Here is a 17,944-nt window from a genome sequence, read left to right on the forward strand (position 1 = left end):
CTTCTCAAACGAATATTTCTCTTAAGAGCCCATTAACTTTTCAATGATTAGAAATAAATCATTTTGGATGAATATTGCACGAGACTAAATGAACAAATACACCTAGGTTAAACTATTGGATTAAACCCCCTTATGTAATAAAATAGTGAATAATTATTTGTTATTAAATGGATCAACATTCTTTGTTTATATTAAAAATTAATAAATAAAAGGAAAATTATGTACATAAATTATTTATGAAATATAGAATTTGAATTGTTTTAATTTTATTTGAGACAACTAATAAAATTTACTCTCAATGAAAAGATTGGAAATTGATAACATAGACAAGCACATGACAAATGATACTATAGTATATTCTTCTTTAAGACATTCAATGCATTTCAAATATTTAAGTTCTTTATTTATTGGACTTCAAAACTACTTTCTTTTTTTTTATATTTTATTTAGTGCAAGTATTAAAGGTTAAAAGAATTTGCCTCCCAAGTAAATGTGTTTTGATTCATAGTTAGCCTTTTATGTATTTCAAGCAATATGAATTAATGTTTAGTTAAAAATTTCCCTCAATTCGAGAAGTTGAATATTTGATTATTTCTTTATTAGATTTCAAGATATACAAGCCATTTGAGAATAGTCAAATCTATTAATAGTTAAAAACATTTACCTTCTAGCCATAAAGAAACATAAGACTACTAAAGGGAGAAGTTACATGTTATTTCAAATTTTTAGATTTAATTAACATTTAAATTTAGATGTGAACTTCATAGTTAAATATTTATACAATTTAATGGTATAATCTATTTTGTAAGAATAGTATTATTAATTAAGATTCAAAGGAAACTTTATTTGAAACCAAATAGTTTACATTAAACCATAGTTGGAAACCAGAACTACATACTTTACACCTTGATCTTGTGCCGAAACAGGTATGTAGGCAGTCTAGCGATGGACTTGTCCCTTGTACTCAGGCATTCGGGGATGGGGATTAGGATTTGGATAAGGATGAGTTGTTGGCTTTCAATCTCCTTGGTATTTTAAATCAAATGGTGTAGATACTAATTGGAAGATTTTTAAAAAAAATCAACAATACTCGGAAGGAATGTCGTATGGATTCGCTTGACTTCCCGAGGCTTTAGGCCGAATTTCGAGGTGGATTTAAAGCTTATATTATGTTATTTTATTTACTCCTAAGGATGGTGACCTCAGTGCTCTTCTAGTAGAGGAATGTAGTTCTTAGAGAGTGACTCGGGACCTCGATGGTCCCAATAAGTCTAAGTCTCTAGCCAGAGCACTTCCTATCCCGAATTGGATAGATGCCTACCTCATTTGGGTAGATGTCTATCCTAAATTGGATAGATGAACATCCTGTCCCGTATGGACAGATGCCTAACCTGTATGGTTAGATGCTCATCCTAGATGGATGAACATCTATTCTGTTTGGATAGATGCCCAGAGTATGTGATTGAATCAAACACAATTAAGAATAAAAAAAAATTATAGTCATTTTTTTTTGGGTTGAGTAGAGTGTATTATTACTAAGGGACACTACAAATGGAGAGAAAAGAATATGTGTAGATTTTAAAAATATTAATATGTTATTTAAGGTCAACTATTTGCTTCCCAATATAGAAGGAACATCGCAAAAGGTGATTGGATGTGAGTTTTTGTATATGATGGATGGTTTCTCTAGCTACAACGAGGTAAAGGTAAAAGATTTTAAATGGTACAACATTGCATTCACTACTTCCCGGGGAACATTTGTCTATGTTAGAATGTCATTTGAGTTAAAAAATGTTGGAGTAACATTCCAAAGGGCCATAGATGTTGCATTTTTTTATTTAATTCATATCATAATTGTGGCATATCAAGATGACTTAACTGTCTCCTCTAAGAAGATTGAAGAACATTGTATGCAACTTAGAATGATATTCACCAAGGTTCTAAAATATGGGATATCCTTGAACCCTAAGAAGTGTATGTCTGGTGTAACTGAAAGGAAGTTGATAGGCCACATTATATCAAAGGATTGATCCTAATTAGGTAGTAGCAATTAAAAATATCTCAATTTCTAAAACTATTAAGGTAATTCACTCTTTCTTTGGCCAAGTAAATTTTGTATGGAGATTTATACACAAACTTGTGGAGATAACTAGATCAATCTCAAAAATATTGAAGGAAGGTAAAAAAAAATCTTAGGAAGAGGAGGTTGTGAAGAATTTCATGAGGATAAAGGAAGCAATTGAGAAAGAACCTGTGTTGAAATCCCATGATAACAACAAGCCTTTTTAGATATTTTCTTTCATAATTTTGTGCAGTAGTATCTACCCTATTGCGTGAAAATCAAGAAAGGTTTGAACAACCTATTGTATTCTTTCTAAAATCTCAATAAGTGACTAGATTGAAGTATAACATTATGAAGAAAAAATATTATACCTTGGTTAAGGCCATCAAAAAATTTAGACCATACTCAGTGGGAGAAAAAATAGTGGCCTATGTGCCTAATGCTATATGATGAGACAAGTTTATAGTCCTATTTTCTAAGGATTTATTATGCTATTCATGATGATACTTAAGACTTTGATACTGTGATGTCACTATTTACTATGATATTTCTTTAGAAAATATTACCTTATGGTCTTACGTTTAACCTTGAAACAATTCATGATACTAATGCATATGTTATGTAATTATCTATTAAATGTGTATGTGTTGAAAAGAATGATGTTTCAAGATGATTTGGAAAATGTGGTTGTTTGTATGTGCTAACATGTTTTGCAAGTTTGTGCTAAGAAATTGGTTTTATGATGAAGCTTTCAACAAGGAGTAGGACTCTTACCAGCTGATCGGTTGTTGAAGAAGTCAAGGAGTAGCCAACGTAGATGAGCTTTCTCTACTTAATGTTGCAACTATATTTTTAACTAATCATGTACAATGAATTGAGTCTATTTAGGGGCATGAAGTGCTATATTTCCATTGAGGTCATCCTATCTGACTTGTCTAAGCGCATGCATGAGCTTTCCTTTCCTCTTTTTACGCTTTCATTAAATGGCTCCCTCCTTATGTTATGGAGTTGGTTGCCCAATTATTTAGGATTAGTTGGTAGTTTTTATTTCTATAAATAATGTTCAGATGATCTCTTGTAGGGGAATTTTGATGTTGTAATTTTACTTTCAGCTTTGAAATATGGTTTAAGAGCATGTTGTCATATCTTGTGTACTTTTGTATTGATGAATAAAATGATATTATGAGTTTTTAGCACTTGTGTTAATCTTGGAAGTCTCACTCAAGGGGCCCCATGTGGTGATAACTCTGTTCAATTAGCTTAGTAGTTATTATTCATTCAGTAGCTAGTACTATTCTAGTAGTCGACTATTCATGCAGCCACAAAACTCTGCTTTGTTTATGTTCCTGCAGCCAAAGCAGCCAGAGTAGTTTTCTATCTATTTGTTTGGAATTTCATTCATGTATTTTGTGTTAGTTTAAGATTTGCATGTTCAGATTAGTTTTTAATCTAAGTTCAATTTCCTTCATTATTTATTTATAACATTTTAATTCCAGCATTGTTCTTTGCTTAAGTTATGATGGCCATAATAGAGTCTTAGTGCACATATAGTGCTGACCCATTTCAAGTTCACATACCTAGTTTGATAAGTGAAATGAACCTTTATAATGAGTTTGATATCTACTTAGTATAGATGTGTAATATCTAAGTTATAGCTCTAAGAGATTAGTTATTGAGCCATTAAAGGAGGCTAACACTATAGCCAAGGATATTTTTACTCGGCAAGAGGTTACTAGTAGAAGGTCTAGATGGATCAATAACATTTAGGATTTTAACATTAACATCTAGATTACCAAACTTGTTAGATGCAAAGGGTTAGCTAAATTAATGGCTCAATCCAATCTTAAGTTTGCACAAATAAGTAATGTCAAAGAGGAGGCCCCCATGATATACTAGAACTTGAATCATCATCTTGGCACAAAGTTGTAATAAAGTACTTGACAACAATGACTTTTCTTGAGGATATAATAGATAGCCAAAAGAGGACCATCAAGTTATAGACCATTAAATATGTCATATTGTATGGTGAACTTTAATAAAGAAATAGAGAGAGTTTTGTTGAGGTGTGTTGACAGTGATCTAGCCACCAAGATATTAACTGAAATGATAGTGGGGCTTGTGGTAGATATTTTACAACAAAAAAAACCCCCATAAGGTCTTAAAATTATGGTACTAATGGCCAATATTGTGTGTTGATGCCCAGAGGTTGGTAAGAAAATGTGAAGCATGTTAGTATTTTTCTTGTAAACTTAAATACTATGGTGCATTGCCTTTAAGGCATATGACTATGGAAGCTCCTTTTCAACAATGGGGTATTGACTTTATTGGAGAGCTTAGCTATAAATCTAGTGTTGGAAATAGATGGATCCTTGTTGCAACAAGCTACTTTATCTAGTGAATAGAATCCATACCAATAAGAAAAGTAACTAGTAAAGTTCTAATGGATTTTATTCTTGAAAACTTTATCATCAAATTCGGAGTCCCAATAAAATTGGTTGTAGATAATTCTATGTGATAACTCAATGATAAGAGAATAGTACCAAACTAGTACTGAGAGTGGGGGGTGAATTAGTACAGACAAAAATATAGTCCAAAACCGGTTTGACAGCAAACACTTCAAAAGACTGGCAAATAGTGAAACCGGTTTGAAATAGAGTGCAACCAGTAAAGCTAAGAATGTCTGAGACAAGCATTAACTGGTTACTCACTTAGCTATTCATTCAACTTGAGACTACTCTACCATTTCACCCTTATGCATAAACAGGTGTTCTATCATCTGATCAAAATAACAGCTAGTTCAACATGTTTTATTGACAGGCATAAAACACAGAACCATCATATGCTTAACAAACAATAGCAAAGCATCACACATGACACACATATTTTTCATGTGGAAACCCAACTGGGAAAAACCACGGTGGGGATGAATACCCACAAGCTATTTTTGAACTCTTTGGAAGTCCGCTCTGTTAGGAGCCTTGTCCGGTTAGAGACATTACAATAGATTCTGCTAGGAACCGATCTTGTTAAAGATCACCCGGTTAAGGGATGGCTACAATACCCAATTAAGGGTTAAACCCTATTAAAGGTTACCTTGTTAGAGGATTTCAAGAACTCAATAGCTAAAGGACTTCAAACTCAGTAGCTTATAGTTACCCCGTTAAAGGATTTATAGCAAGCAGGTTAAGGCTACCCTGTTAAGGGATTTTCCAACTATTGAGGTGGCTAGAGATCAATAGGTATTACAATGATCTGGTAATAGCACTCAATGACAATGCAAATCCGCTTAAGCTCCTCTTTACCTTTTGGACTTACACTCTACAGGTATCACTTCTCTCTTTTTGGTTTGGCAAGAATCACGTATCCCTTCTCTTGGATACTCACACACAACTTTTGCCAACAAAACTAGAAAGAGTTACAACATCGACCTTATAGAAAATAGTTAGGTCGGTAGCATAAACCCTAAACCCTAAACCTATTAAGTTAAGGAATTCAAATGGTTTAATCCTGACCGTTGAGCATACTACATTAATCTCCATCATTTGTTTTCACCGTTTTCATGGCATTTGATAACCCATCACACGTTATCACCGTTTTACAGTCTTCTCATATTCCTGAGGTAGATAGGCAAGATCTTCTTCATGCATGATCCTTCATGTACACAAGGCTTACGTGGCAACACAATCTTGTTCTTTGTTATCATGCTAACTCATCACACAAAGTCACTGGTTGAGCCACACAGGCTTGAAGCACTTCAACCAGAAACCCTAAAGTTGAGACTACAAACCGGTAATCATTCAATGCTTCCATGTGCCAGTTCCCATAACCATATGTTGGTTCACCTTTGAACAAGCACACCGCTTCACTTTGGCATAAATGTCGGTTCATAGTGTTATACTGGTTCTCACATATGCCAGTTCACACCTCTGCAACATATTGACATCAATGACAACATACAATGTCATTATGTCCTCATTCCGGTTCACATAATGCCAACAATCTCCCCCTTTGGCATTGATGGCAATATACAAAGATATCTCTCCGCTTCACATCTTCTTCCCAAATTTCTATAGATATCTTCTCTGCTTCACATCTCTTCTCTGCTTCACATCTTCTTCCCAAATTTTTGCAGATATCTTCTCTGCTTCACATCTTCTCCCCCTTTGACAGCAATGCCAAAGTGGAGGCACAAGCTTCCCTATTCTATTATGCTACTCCCCCTGAGGAGTAGCATCCTTCAACACATCAATCCAAAATAAATTTGACTATGCAATACCTGACTGATGTGGAGCATATTCTTTTAGTTCACCTCTTGAAGGGGCAGTTAATTCACCTCTTAAGTATGTAAATGTAGTCTTTGGGAGAGGTTTGGTGAATATGTCTGCCAACTACCCCTTACTGGACACATGTTCCATTGCAATCTCTTTGTTCTAAACCTTTTCCCTCAAGAAATGATACTTAAGCTCAAAGTACTTGGTTTAGTATGTAAAACTGGATTCTTGGAGATATTAATTGCACTAGTATTGTCACAAAATATACTTACCGGTTCAGATACAGGAACTTTGAAGTCATTCAATACATGCTTCATCCAAATTGTCTGAGTGGAGTTCATGAAAGCCGCAACATACTCTGCTTCCACTATAGACTGAGAGATACAGCTATGCTTTTTACTCATCCAGGAGACCAGTCTACCACCAAGGAAAAATGTACCATCGGTTGTGCTCTTCCGGTCATCTACATTACCAGCCCAATTAGCATATGTGAACACTTTCAAGTTGAAATCCTTACTATATGGATACCACAATCCATAGTCGACAGTTCCTTTCAGATACCTAAGAATCTACTTGACTGCAACCAAGTGGGATTCTCTTGGACTTTTCTGGAACCGTGCAGTAATGCCAACTGCATGTGCAATATCCGGTCTTCTATGCACTACATAATGCAATTTACCAATCATTGATCGATATTCCTTCTCATCAACCAAAGCTGAGTCATCCTCTTTGGATAGTTTACAACCGGTTACCATTGGTGTACCAACCAGTTTTCTATCTTCCATGCCAAAGGTCTTCAACACCTTTTTGATATACTTGGACTGAGTGATAAAGATTCCATCTCTCATCTACTAGATCTACAATCCAATGAAGAACTTAATCTCCCCTATGAGTGACACCTCAAACTCTTTCTTCATCTCATTTGCAAACTCATGACTCATCTCGTCATCTCCACCAAAGATAATGTCATCAACAAATACCTCACAGATCAGGATCTGATATCCTTCAGACTTTAAGTAGATATTGCTATCTTCACTTGTTCTCTCAAATCCAATCTTCACAAGATGGGAATGCAGGCGGTTATACCATGCTCTAGGTGCTTGCTTTAGACCATATAAGGCTTTATGTAGCCTACACACCATGTCACTATCTTCAGATAGGGAAAACCCATCTGGTTACTCTATATACACCTCCTCTTCAAGTACACCATTTAGGAATGCAGATTTTACATCCATTTGATATACTTTGAAGCCTTTAAAAGCTGCATATGCAAGAAGCATACGAACTCCTTCCAATCTGGCTACAGGAGCAAAGGTTTCTCCATAGTCTTGTCTTTCTTCTTTGGCATATCCTTTGCACACCAGTCTGGCTTTGTTTCTAATCACTGTGCCATCCTCATTCAACTTATTTCTGAAGACCCATTTGGTACCAATGACATTTTTGTGCTCCGATCTGGGTACCAAGGACCATGTACCAATTTTCTCTATCTGGTCAAGTTCCTCTTCCATTGCCTTGATCCAGTCTTCATCCTTATGTGCCTCTTTGAATGTTTTAGGCTCGAATTTAGAGATCATACATTAGTTTTCTCTAACTTTTCTTCTTGTAAGGGTTCCTACATCCTTATCTCCTATGATCTACTTAGGATCATGATTCAGCTTGACATACCGAGGAATGGTATTGATAGATTCCTCTTGCTTTTCTTCTTCATCCTCATCTTCATCAGTATCAGCATCTACATCTGCCGGTGATTGTTATTGGTACTCGGCTGACTGACAACTGGTTCCTAGAAGGCTGCAACCGGTTCACTTATCGCTTTCTTACTACCAATTTTCTCAGTTTTCTCAGAGGTTTCATCAACTCTTACATTGATGCTTTCCACAATTCTCTGAGTCCTATTGTTGAAACACTTGAGAGCTTTGCTCTTGGTGGAATATCCTAGGCATATTGCCTCATCACATTTCGCATCAAATTTGCTTTGGTGTTCACTTCTCTTGATGTAACATTTGCTACCAAACATTCTAAAGTAGCTAACCACAGGTGTCTTACCGGTCCAATACTCATAAGGAGTTTTATCATTACCTTTCTTGATGAGTACCCGGTTCATTGTGTAGATTGTAGTGCTCACCACTTCTCTCCAAAAGGTGTGAGCTACCTTTCCTTGAATCAACATGGTTCTAGCTGCTTCAACCACAGTCTGGTTATTCCTCTCTACTAGGCCATTCTGTTGTGGAGTCCGGGGGGCAGACAATTTCCTCTTGATGCCATGTTCTTCATAGTACTTATTGAATTCACTAGAAGTGAATTCCCCTCCTTGATCAGTTCTCAGGCACTTGATCCTTTTACCGCTTTCCTTCTCCACTAATGCTCTGAAAGCTTTAAACTTTACAAAGGCTTCAGACTTGTCTTTCAAGAATGTGACCCACATCATTCTTGAGCAGTCATCAATGAGAATCATGAAGTACCTATCACCCTGCACACTCCTAGTTCTCATAGGACCACACAAATCAGTATGCACAAGATCAAGCAAGTTGTCAATAGTGAAAGATTTACCTTTAAAGGTTGAGGAAGATATTTTCCCCAACTAACACTCTCTGCACAAAGTTTTATCCAGTTTTCTTAGCACCGGTAACCCTCTAACTACCTTGATCTTACCGGCCTTTACAATGTTATCAAAGTTTACATGGCAGAGTCTCCTATGCCATATCCAGCTATCATCAAATTTAGCCATTAGACATGTACTTATATTTGCATTCAGATGAAATAGGTTACCTTTGGTCTGCATGCTGGTGGCCACCAATTCACCATCTTTTCCTTTGATTCTACAAACTCCATTCTTGAATTCCAGAGTGAGGCCACTGTCATTTAGCTGGGCAACACTTAGAAGGTTGTGTCTAAGACCATCAACCTAGTACACATTGCCAGTACTACTCTTTCCATTCATAGAGATGGACCCTCAGCCTTTGACCATGCATGGTGCATCATTGCCAAAGCGAACCACACCACCATCATACTCCTCCAAGGATAGAAACTTGCTCCGATCACTAGTCATATGGTGAGAACAACCACTGTCAATGATCCACTCATTGGAATTATCAAACCAGGAGACAAGAGCCTTCTTGTCTGACACATCTTCTTTGACAGCAACAAACACAATATCTTCATTTTCTTCATCCTTTGATTCTTCATCTGTGACACCTTCATCAACTGCCACAAAACAGTTTCTCCAGTTTCCTCCTTTGAATTTCTTGAACCTTTCTAGTTTGTCCTTGTTGTCGCCATTAGGACAGTTTATAGCAATATGTCCTATTCGGTTACAAGAAAAGCATTTCAAAGGTAGCTTACCTTTGTATTTGCTGGTTCCCTTAGGAAGTTTCCTGGCAAGGAGAGCTTCAAATGCCATCAAAATCTCCTCATCATCCATTTCTCTGCTCTATCTTGGTTCACCACTAGTGCTAGCTTCTTTTCCTTTTCTCGATGGTATAGCAAAAGCTTTAAAAGTTGATTCAGTCTTTTGAACACTGCCATCAAAACTATTTAGCTCATAGGCTGTCAGCTTTGCTATGATGGAGTCCAAGGATACCTTAGTCTTGTCTATTGATCTCATCTCCTGAATAGCAGCAACCCTTATTGCATAGACCGGCAATAGGGATCTCAGGACTTTGCTTACCACAGTGGAATCTTTTATTTTACCACCTGCACTCTTGATATCTCCAACAATGGTTTTGATTCTTATTCCATACTGTTGAATAGTCTCACCTTCAACCATCCACATATCTTCAAACTTCCCTCTCAGGCTTTCCTCCTTAGCCTGTTTTACATGTTCATCACTGCCATAGATATTTTCAAGAGCATCCCATACCTCTTTGGGATTTACCTTGTCCTGAACATCAATAAACTCAATGTCAGATAAACTACTAATTAGGGCTTCCATGACTTGCCCATTTTCTTATATCTCTCTCTTTTGGTCATCGGTGAGAGTACCGGTAGGGGCAACATAAACATTCTCAACATAGCTCCAGTGTTGAGCACCCATGCTTTTGATGAATATCTTCATCCTGTCTTTCCATATACTGAAATTTTCTCTGTTAAACTTTGGACCTTCCCTCTTCATCATTTGACTGGGATCTTTACCTCAAGTGGTTAAGCTTATAACACAGAGGACCTGGAGAACACTCTAATACCAATTGATAACTCAATGATAAGTGAATAGTACCAAACTGGTACTAAGATGGGGGGGTGAATCAGTACAAACAAAAATATAGTCCAAAACCGGTTTGATAGCAAACACTTCAAAAGACTGGAAAATAGTGAAACCAGTTTGAAACAGAGTGCAACCGGTAAAGCTAAGAATGTTTGAGACAAGCATTAACCGGTTACTCACTTAGCTATTCATTCAACTCGAGACTACTCTACCATTTCACCCTTATGCATAAACAGGTGTTCTATCATCTGATCAAAATAACAGCTAGTTCAACATGTTTTATTGACAGGCATAAAACACAGAACCATCATATGCTTGACAAACAATAGCAAAGCATCACAAGATAAAAGCATCACATATGACACACATATTTTTCATGTGGAAACCCAACTGGGAAAAACCACGATGGGGATGAATACCCACAAGCTATTTTTGAACTCTTTGGAAGTCCACTCTGTTAGGAGCCTTGTCCGGTTAGAGACATTACAATAGGTTCTACTAGGAATAGATCCTATTAAAGATCACTTGGTTAAGGGATGGCTACAATACCCGATTAAGGGTTAAACCCTGTTAAAGGTTACCTTGTTAGAGGATTTCAAAAACTCAATAGCTAAAGGACTTCAAACTTAGTAGCTTAGAGTTACCCTGTTAAAGGATTTACAGCAAGTCGATTAAGGCTACCTTGTTAAGGGATTTTCCAACTGTTGAGGTGGTTAGAGATCAACAGATATTACAATGATCTGGTAACAACACTCAATGCCAATGCATATCCGCTTAAGCTCCTCTTTACCTTCTGCACTTACACTCTATAGGTATCACTTCTCTCTTTTTGGTCTGGCAAGAATCATGTATCCCTTCTATTGGATACTCACACACAACTTTTGCCAACAAAATTAAAAAGAGTTACAACATCAACCTTATAGAAAACAGTTAGGTCGGTAGCATAAACCCTAAACCCTAAACCTAATAAGTTAAGGAATTTAAACAGTTTAATCCTGACCGTTGAACATACTGCATTAATCTCCATCGTTCGTTTTCTGCCATTTTCATGGTGGCTGATAACCCATCACATGTTATCACCATTTTACAGTCTTCTCATATTCCCAAGGTAGATAGGCAAGATCTTCTTCATGCACGATCCTTCATGTACACAAGGCTTATGTGGCAACACAATCTTGTTCTTTGTTATCATGCTAACTCATTGCACAAAGTCACCAGTTGAGCCACATAGGCTTGAAGCACTTCAACCAGAAACCCTAAAGTTGAGACTACGAACTGGTAGTCATTCAACACTTCCATGTGTCGGTTCCCATAACCATATGTCGGTTCACCTTTGAACAAGCACACCACTTCACTTTGGCACAATTGTCGGTTCACAGTGTTATACCAGTTCTCACATATGCCGGTTCACACCTCTGCAACATATTGACATCAATGACAACATACAATGTCATTATGTCCTCATACCAGTTCACATAATGCCAACACTATGTGCTTCAAATATAAGGAGTTTACAAATTTTTGCAATAGCTATGACATTGATTTGTGCTATTCATCATCATATCACCTATAGGAGAATGGGCAAGTTGAATCAAGCAATAAAATTCTAGTGAAGATCATTAAAAGGAATCTTGAGAAGAATAAGAGATCCTGAGATTCAAATCTTACACTAGCATTATCGGAAGATAGGATAACTATTAAGAAGGCCATAGACAAATCTTCATTTAAGTTAGTTTATGATGTAGATGCAAGAATGTCAATGAAAAATCTCTTTCCAATATACAAATTTATCTAAAAATTTTATGAAGACATTCCTGATCCCGTGGTGAGTAGAATTGATCAAAATAGAGTCGGATGAGACCAAAAGGTTAGCTCAAAAGATAAACCTAAAGAGGCAACAACAAGTCAAATACTTTTTTGTCAAAAAGGCATTAGATAGGAAGTTTCAAGTTGATATCTAGTTCTATTATGGAATGCAAGAATGTAGGATAAGGGAGAACTTGAAAATTTGTAAGCCCTCTAGATTGGCCCTTATTTCATCATCAATACTCAAGGATAGGATTCCTATTTCCTATAGAATCTAAATATTGAGATTTAGAAATTTCCAATTCTTAGAAAATTCTTAGAAAATTCATGAAACCCTACTTTCCGTAAGGCAGTTTTTTCTTTTGTACATAGTTTATATTTATGTTTATTTATTTATAGTCCTATTTTGTCCATCTATTTTTTGGTCTAGTCTACCCCAAACCTTTCTAGATCCTCATTAAATTCCTCCTTAATGTGCATCCCCAAATCAATTCATTGATGGTACTTCTACAAATTAGAGTTTATCTAAGTGTCTTACAACCTTTTTTTATAGTTTGTCTGAAACTCTAAATCCTTCATTTTAGTTCATGTGCTTTATGTGATAATTTTAAGTTAACCTCTAGAGTCAATTACTCCTCCAATTAAGTTGTTTTTTCTAATGTCCCTTTAAACATGTGTTGACCTACCCCTTTGTTTGTGAACATCCTAACATCCCTTAGTTAGCATATGCATTTAAATTAACTTAATTCATCCTCATCTACCTTGTATCTGTGGTTCCCACCCTTGTCCATGCTACATCTTTTGATTGCATCACAAATAAGCCTTCTATCATTATTTTAGTCCTAAATTGAATCACCTTCTTGCAAAACTAGCATATGTCAACCTTTGCACTTAATTGTCGTCATGTCATCAGGTTGATATTCCCTAAACCTGTGAAACCTTGACACACTAACATGGCATGTCTATCATTGCCTAGCCTTTGTATCTCACTTAAATTGCATATCACAAAATCATCCTTATTGTAACCTTTTGAATTCACGAATTTTCATACTGATGTCACATGTCACTCAAAGACCACCTCATCCTTTCTTTTTTGTAACTAACATTTAGTAACCGATAGCACAAATCCATGAATGATCAAGTGGCATATTGGTAACTCATAAGGTACCAATATAATAATTTGTATTTGTACAAAAATCAAAGACATGTAATACATGCCCTACAATATTAATGAAGCTCTATGTCGCATGTAAATACTTTGACGCTTTTCAATATTTGCAAGAGGTACTCTTTAATACACTCTTAGTTCTAGTTGGTCAAGTAAATTAGGGTTAGTCCTTAAATGCATAATAATCTATTAAAAATATATTTTCCATAATAATATTATTAAACTTACACTTAATAATATAAATATAATTTAAAAGAATACATTGATAATATTCTATTAAAAAAAATAAAAATTGTTGAAATAATTAATTAAATACTATTGATCATAGAGTAAAATTAATTAATAAAATATTGTTTAATAAAATTAAATCTAATATAAAAAATAAATCTAATAAAATATTGTTTAATAAAATTAAATCTAATTTAAAAAATCAATCACAATTTTCTCAAAAGAATCACAATATAATTTCATAAACCATAGGAATATTATGATTTAGAATGGATAGAGATGGGCAACAAATTTAATGAATCTCTAATGTTACATGTAAACACTCTAAAGCTCTTTAGTATGTGCCTCTTTAACACACTTTTAGTTCTAATCACTCAAGTAAATTAGGGTTAGTCATTAAATACAACATCAAGAACACAAATAAAATTTAAAAAATGAGTTCACTTGACAAATTGAAAAACAAAATCCCTACCCACTTAGATAGGTTGACAATAATATATTAAAACATTTATTTTCCATGATAATGTCTTTGATTATTTATCATTTTGTATTCTTTGTCTTTCTTTTGTTCTATTTTCTTCTTTTATTATTTTATTTTCTTCTTTTATTACATTTATTTTCCTTATTCTTTTTTTTTTTCATTTTTCTTATTCTATGTCTTCACTTTTCTTTAGAGATTTTTTCCAATTACTTGATTTTTCTTTTTAAGTTATTAAATTTTTATCTTCCTTTACATTATGGACCTCTCTATTCTCTTGAACCATGTGCTTCATTTCTCTCATTCTCCCTTCCTTCTCTCTTTTTATACTCCAGGTCTACATCTTCACACCTATCATGATTCCTTTTCTCTCTTTATCCTAATGATGGAGCATGGAGTGTAACCTGAAACGTTGATATAAAAATCTTATACATAATTCAATGTTGGCAACATGTGTTTTCATTGATGTCAACCTAATGTATGACAATATGTGTTGTCCTTGATGATGTGCTCTTGATGATGAGCAGTTGTTATGTGGTCTTTAATACTGTTGGTTGTTGTTGATGTCAACAAAGAGAGTGTTGGTAGTGTTGTCATTTGTTGTCAACTTGAAGTTTGTATTGAAATGTCAGATATGTTTTGGTAAAATATGAGGAGATAGTTATTACTAATTATAGTTGCTTTGGGCTGTGGATGTCCACCTTCTTGGTGTCTGATGTCTACATTCAGTATGAGGTTTTGATGTGTTAATGATGGTAGCATAATGTTGTAGCATGATGATGATGATGAATAGGGTGTGTTTTCCTTGGCCCTAACACTCTGTTGTTCAGGCTAGTGTTTGTTTCCAAAATGTTTGTAGTATGAGGAGATGTGATATATGAGAAAGTGTATTTAAATCCTTTCTAGAAGTGTTATGGGACTTTTTCCCGTGAAAGAATTTTTAATAAAAGAATATATAGATCAAAGCAATTAAAAAATATTATTATAATGAAAGGGTGTGATTTTTGGTAAACACCCTTGTGAAATTATATAAACATATGAATTAATAGAGAAGGTGCATATGGGAGAAGAAGAGAAGAGAAGGATAAATTAAAGGAAGCACAAGAGAGGGGATAGTTAAGGTCTGGTGGGTGGGCAGTGGGCATTGGAGAAGGGGCATATAGTGTGTGTCCAACCCGGAGTACAGTGTACATCTGGGAGTGTCTTGGCCAGGGTTGTATTTATTTCATGCCATGAAGGCATGTGGGGTTCTGTGTAAGAACCGTGTTTATTTCATGACATGAAGGCATGTGAGGTTCTGTGTAAGAATCGTGTCCTCCTAGAGTGCTCCCTTGCATGGAAACCCTATACCTATAACTAATCCTCTGCGTGCAGGAAAGCAGCCTCTTCGTGATTTACAAATATGTATTAATCAATTTCATATTGTCATTGCCCTAATATTTCATTGCTGCAAATTATTATCTCAATGTTTTATTATTGATTATTGATGTATATACCTTTCTTTTAAATTATTTATCTTAAGTAAACTTAATATTTGATTTATTTAATCCACTGCAAATACTAAATTAATCATAGGGGAAAAGTACCATTACATTTTGGTATCAGAGCCTCGACGATCTTTACTCTAGTAGTTATTAGTTTTGGGTTACTATTATTTTATATATAAAATTTTACCAACCCAAATTAGAACCCTAATCCATTGCATAAAGATTTCTATTTGATATTATAATTTAAATAAAATTATTTCATGAAAGATTTAAAGCTAAAGACTCAAAATTCCACTTGAGGACAAATTTTCTTTTTGAAACCATAAAAAGAAGAAAAAAATAAAATGAAATAAAATTATAAAAAAAAAAAAATATTTAAAAACTTATCACATTTGGAATCATCTAGTGAAAATTTTGAAAATGTAGGTATAGAGTTTGCAGTAAATCTGCACATTATATGCATTGGTGAATGCCCTTGCAATTTACTTACGAACACAGTGAGGAAAAAAAAAAAAAGTTTTTAATAGGCTATATTTTGTAGTACCTCATGCTTGAAAGTTATTTCATATAATTTACTGCATGTTGTATTAATTTCCATAGGCATTTCAACAAAATTCATTTTGGGCACATCCTCCAATCATAGCATGCCTTGTGACTACATTCTTTTGAGGCATTATACATTGTATTATACATGCTTCCATATTTTATAATCATGTCCATTACCCATTTCTGCACACCATGTTGTCATAAGAAAAATAATGGTGTTGCATTCTTAAAGTTTGACAAAAGGTATCCTCCTCTATCGATCCCCAAAATAGAGCTTTAAAATTTATAATTTAAATTTGTTTCGTGTTCTTAAGGTCTAGTTTGCATTTCAAGAATTTAATAATTGAACATGAATCAAGACATTGAAATATCAGCTCAAGAACAAGAAATTGTGACTACGTATAGAACGTAAGTCCTTAGTGTATTTGATAGTATAGATCTGGTTCTTAGTATTCAATGGATTTAGTGAATGAGCGAATTGCTAGAGATTTTAATCTTGAAAATGAATGAGATAAATTCTCATCAAATTTAAAAAAACATAATTTACCCTCGTATTTATAACAACAAGAATGATATGGTTTCACTTACACCAGTAAATTCATCTCAATATTCATATAACATAGTTGTTAGCATACAAATTCACAAGAAAGTATTAAAAGAACAATATAAGACAGGAATATATTGAAACCAAATCTCAAATCGAACCAAAATTTTCATTTAACAGGTTGTAAAAACAACTTCAAAACAGTTGAACATTTCTTACCCCATGCCTAAAAACAAACTTCAACTTGCAATTAGTATTCTCACTTAAAACGGTACAATTTTTTTCATCTCAAAAATTTAGTAGCTCTAAAACCCTGTATTCTTTATAGATTATTGACAATGGGCGTTGCTCTTGTTATTACGAAGTGCAATAGGGAATTAATTGTTGGATACAACCATAGTTGCCAGGTTTGATTAGGTTGGGGCATGAATCATTGTACATAGATTATTTGAAAACCAATTCTAGATAAAAAAAAAATTCTTGTGCAATGTCAGTGGCAAATATCAATTTCAATGTGTTTGATGTGACATTCGCCCTCAACCATAACCACATAGTCATTTTCACATACAATTTCCATTTTGGTGAGATGATAACTTTTTGAGGTGATCTGTTAAACGATTCAAGTACCTTATCTCTATTTTTTTTGCTTGCCAAGGTTTAAATGAATCTATCATATAGTTTCAAGGGATTATTCCCTAAATCTCACTAGAAATGTTCTTTAATGCATATGCACTTCTATTGGAATAAACTTGAAGGATTTATATTTTGTAGTCAAGGATATAAGTCATACTCAAAGTAATCAATGAGTTATTCTTATCCAACATAGTTTATCTATATTGGGATCTTATTAGCTATAAAATTAAAAAGGATTATAAAAACTAAAACCTTGAGTTTTTGTATCTAGGAAGTTGACAAGTGTTTTTTAAAGGGTATTTATAATCCATACATTGTTAGAAAAATAAAAATAAAAATAAAATATCGCGTCTAGATTTACTTAAGTCTGACCTAGGTTGCATTGTGTGCCCATAACCCATATGTCCTAAGATCATTTTTAAAATTGGTAAAATACTTTAGCTACTAGAATATGCTAGTTAAATAATACAATGGCTAAAAAGTTTCAAAACTAAAATGTTCTTATTACACTTAGACATGG

The sequence above is a fragment of the Cryptomeria japonica genome, chromosome 11 (assembly GCF_030272615.1).
Source record: "Cryptomeria japonica chromosome 11, Sugi_1.0, whole genome shotgun sequence".
In the NCBI taxonomy this organism is placed as follows: Eukaryota; Viridiplantae; Streptophyta; class Pinopsida; order Cupressales; family Cupressaceae; genus Cryptomeria; species Cryptomeria japonica.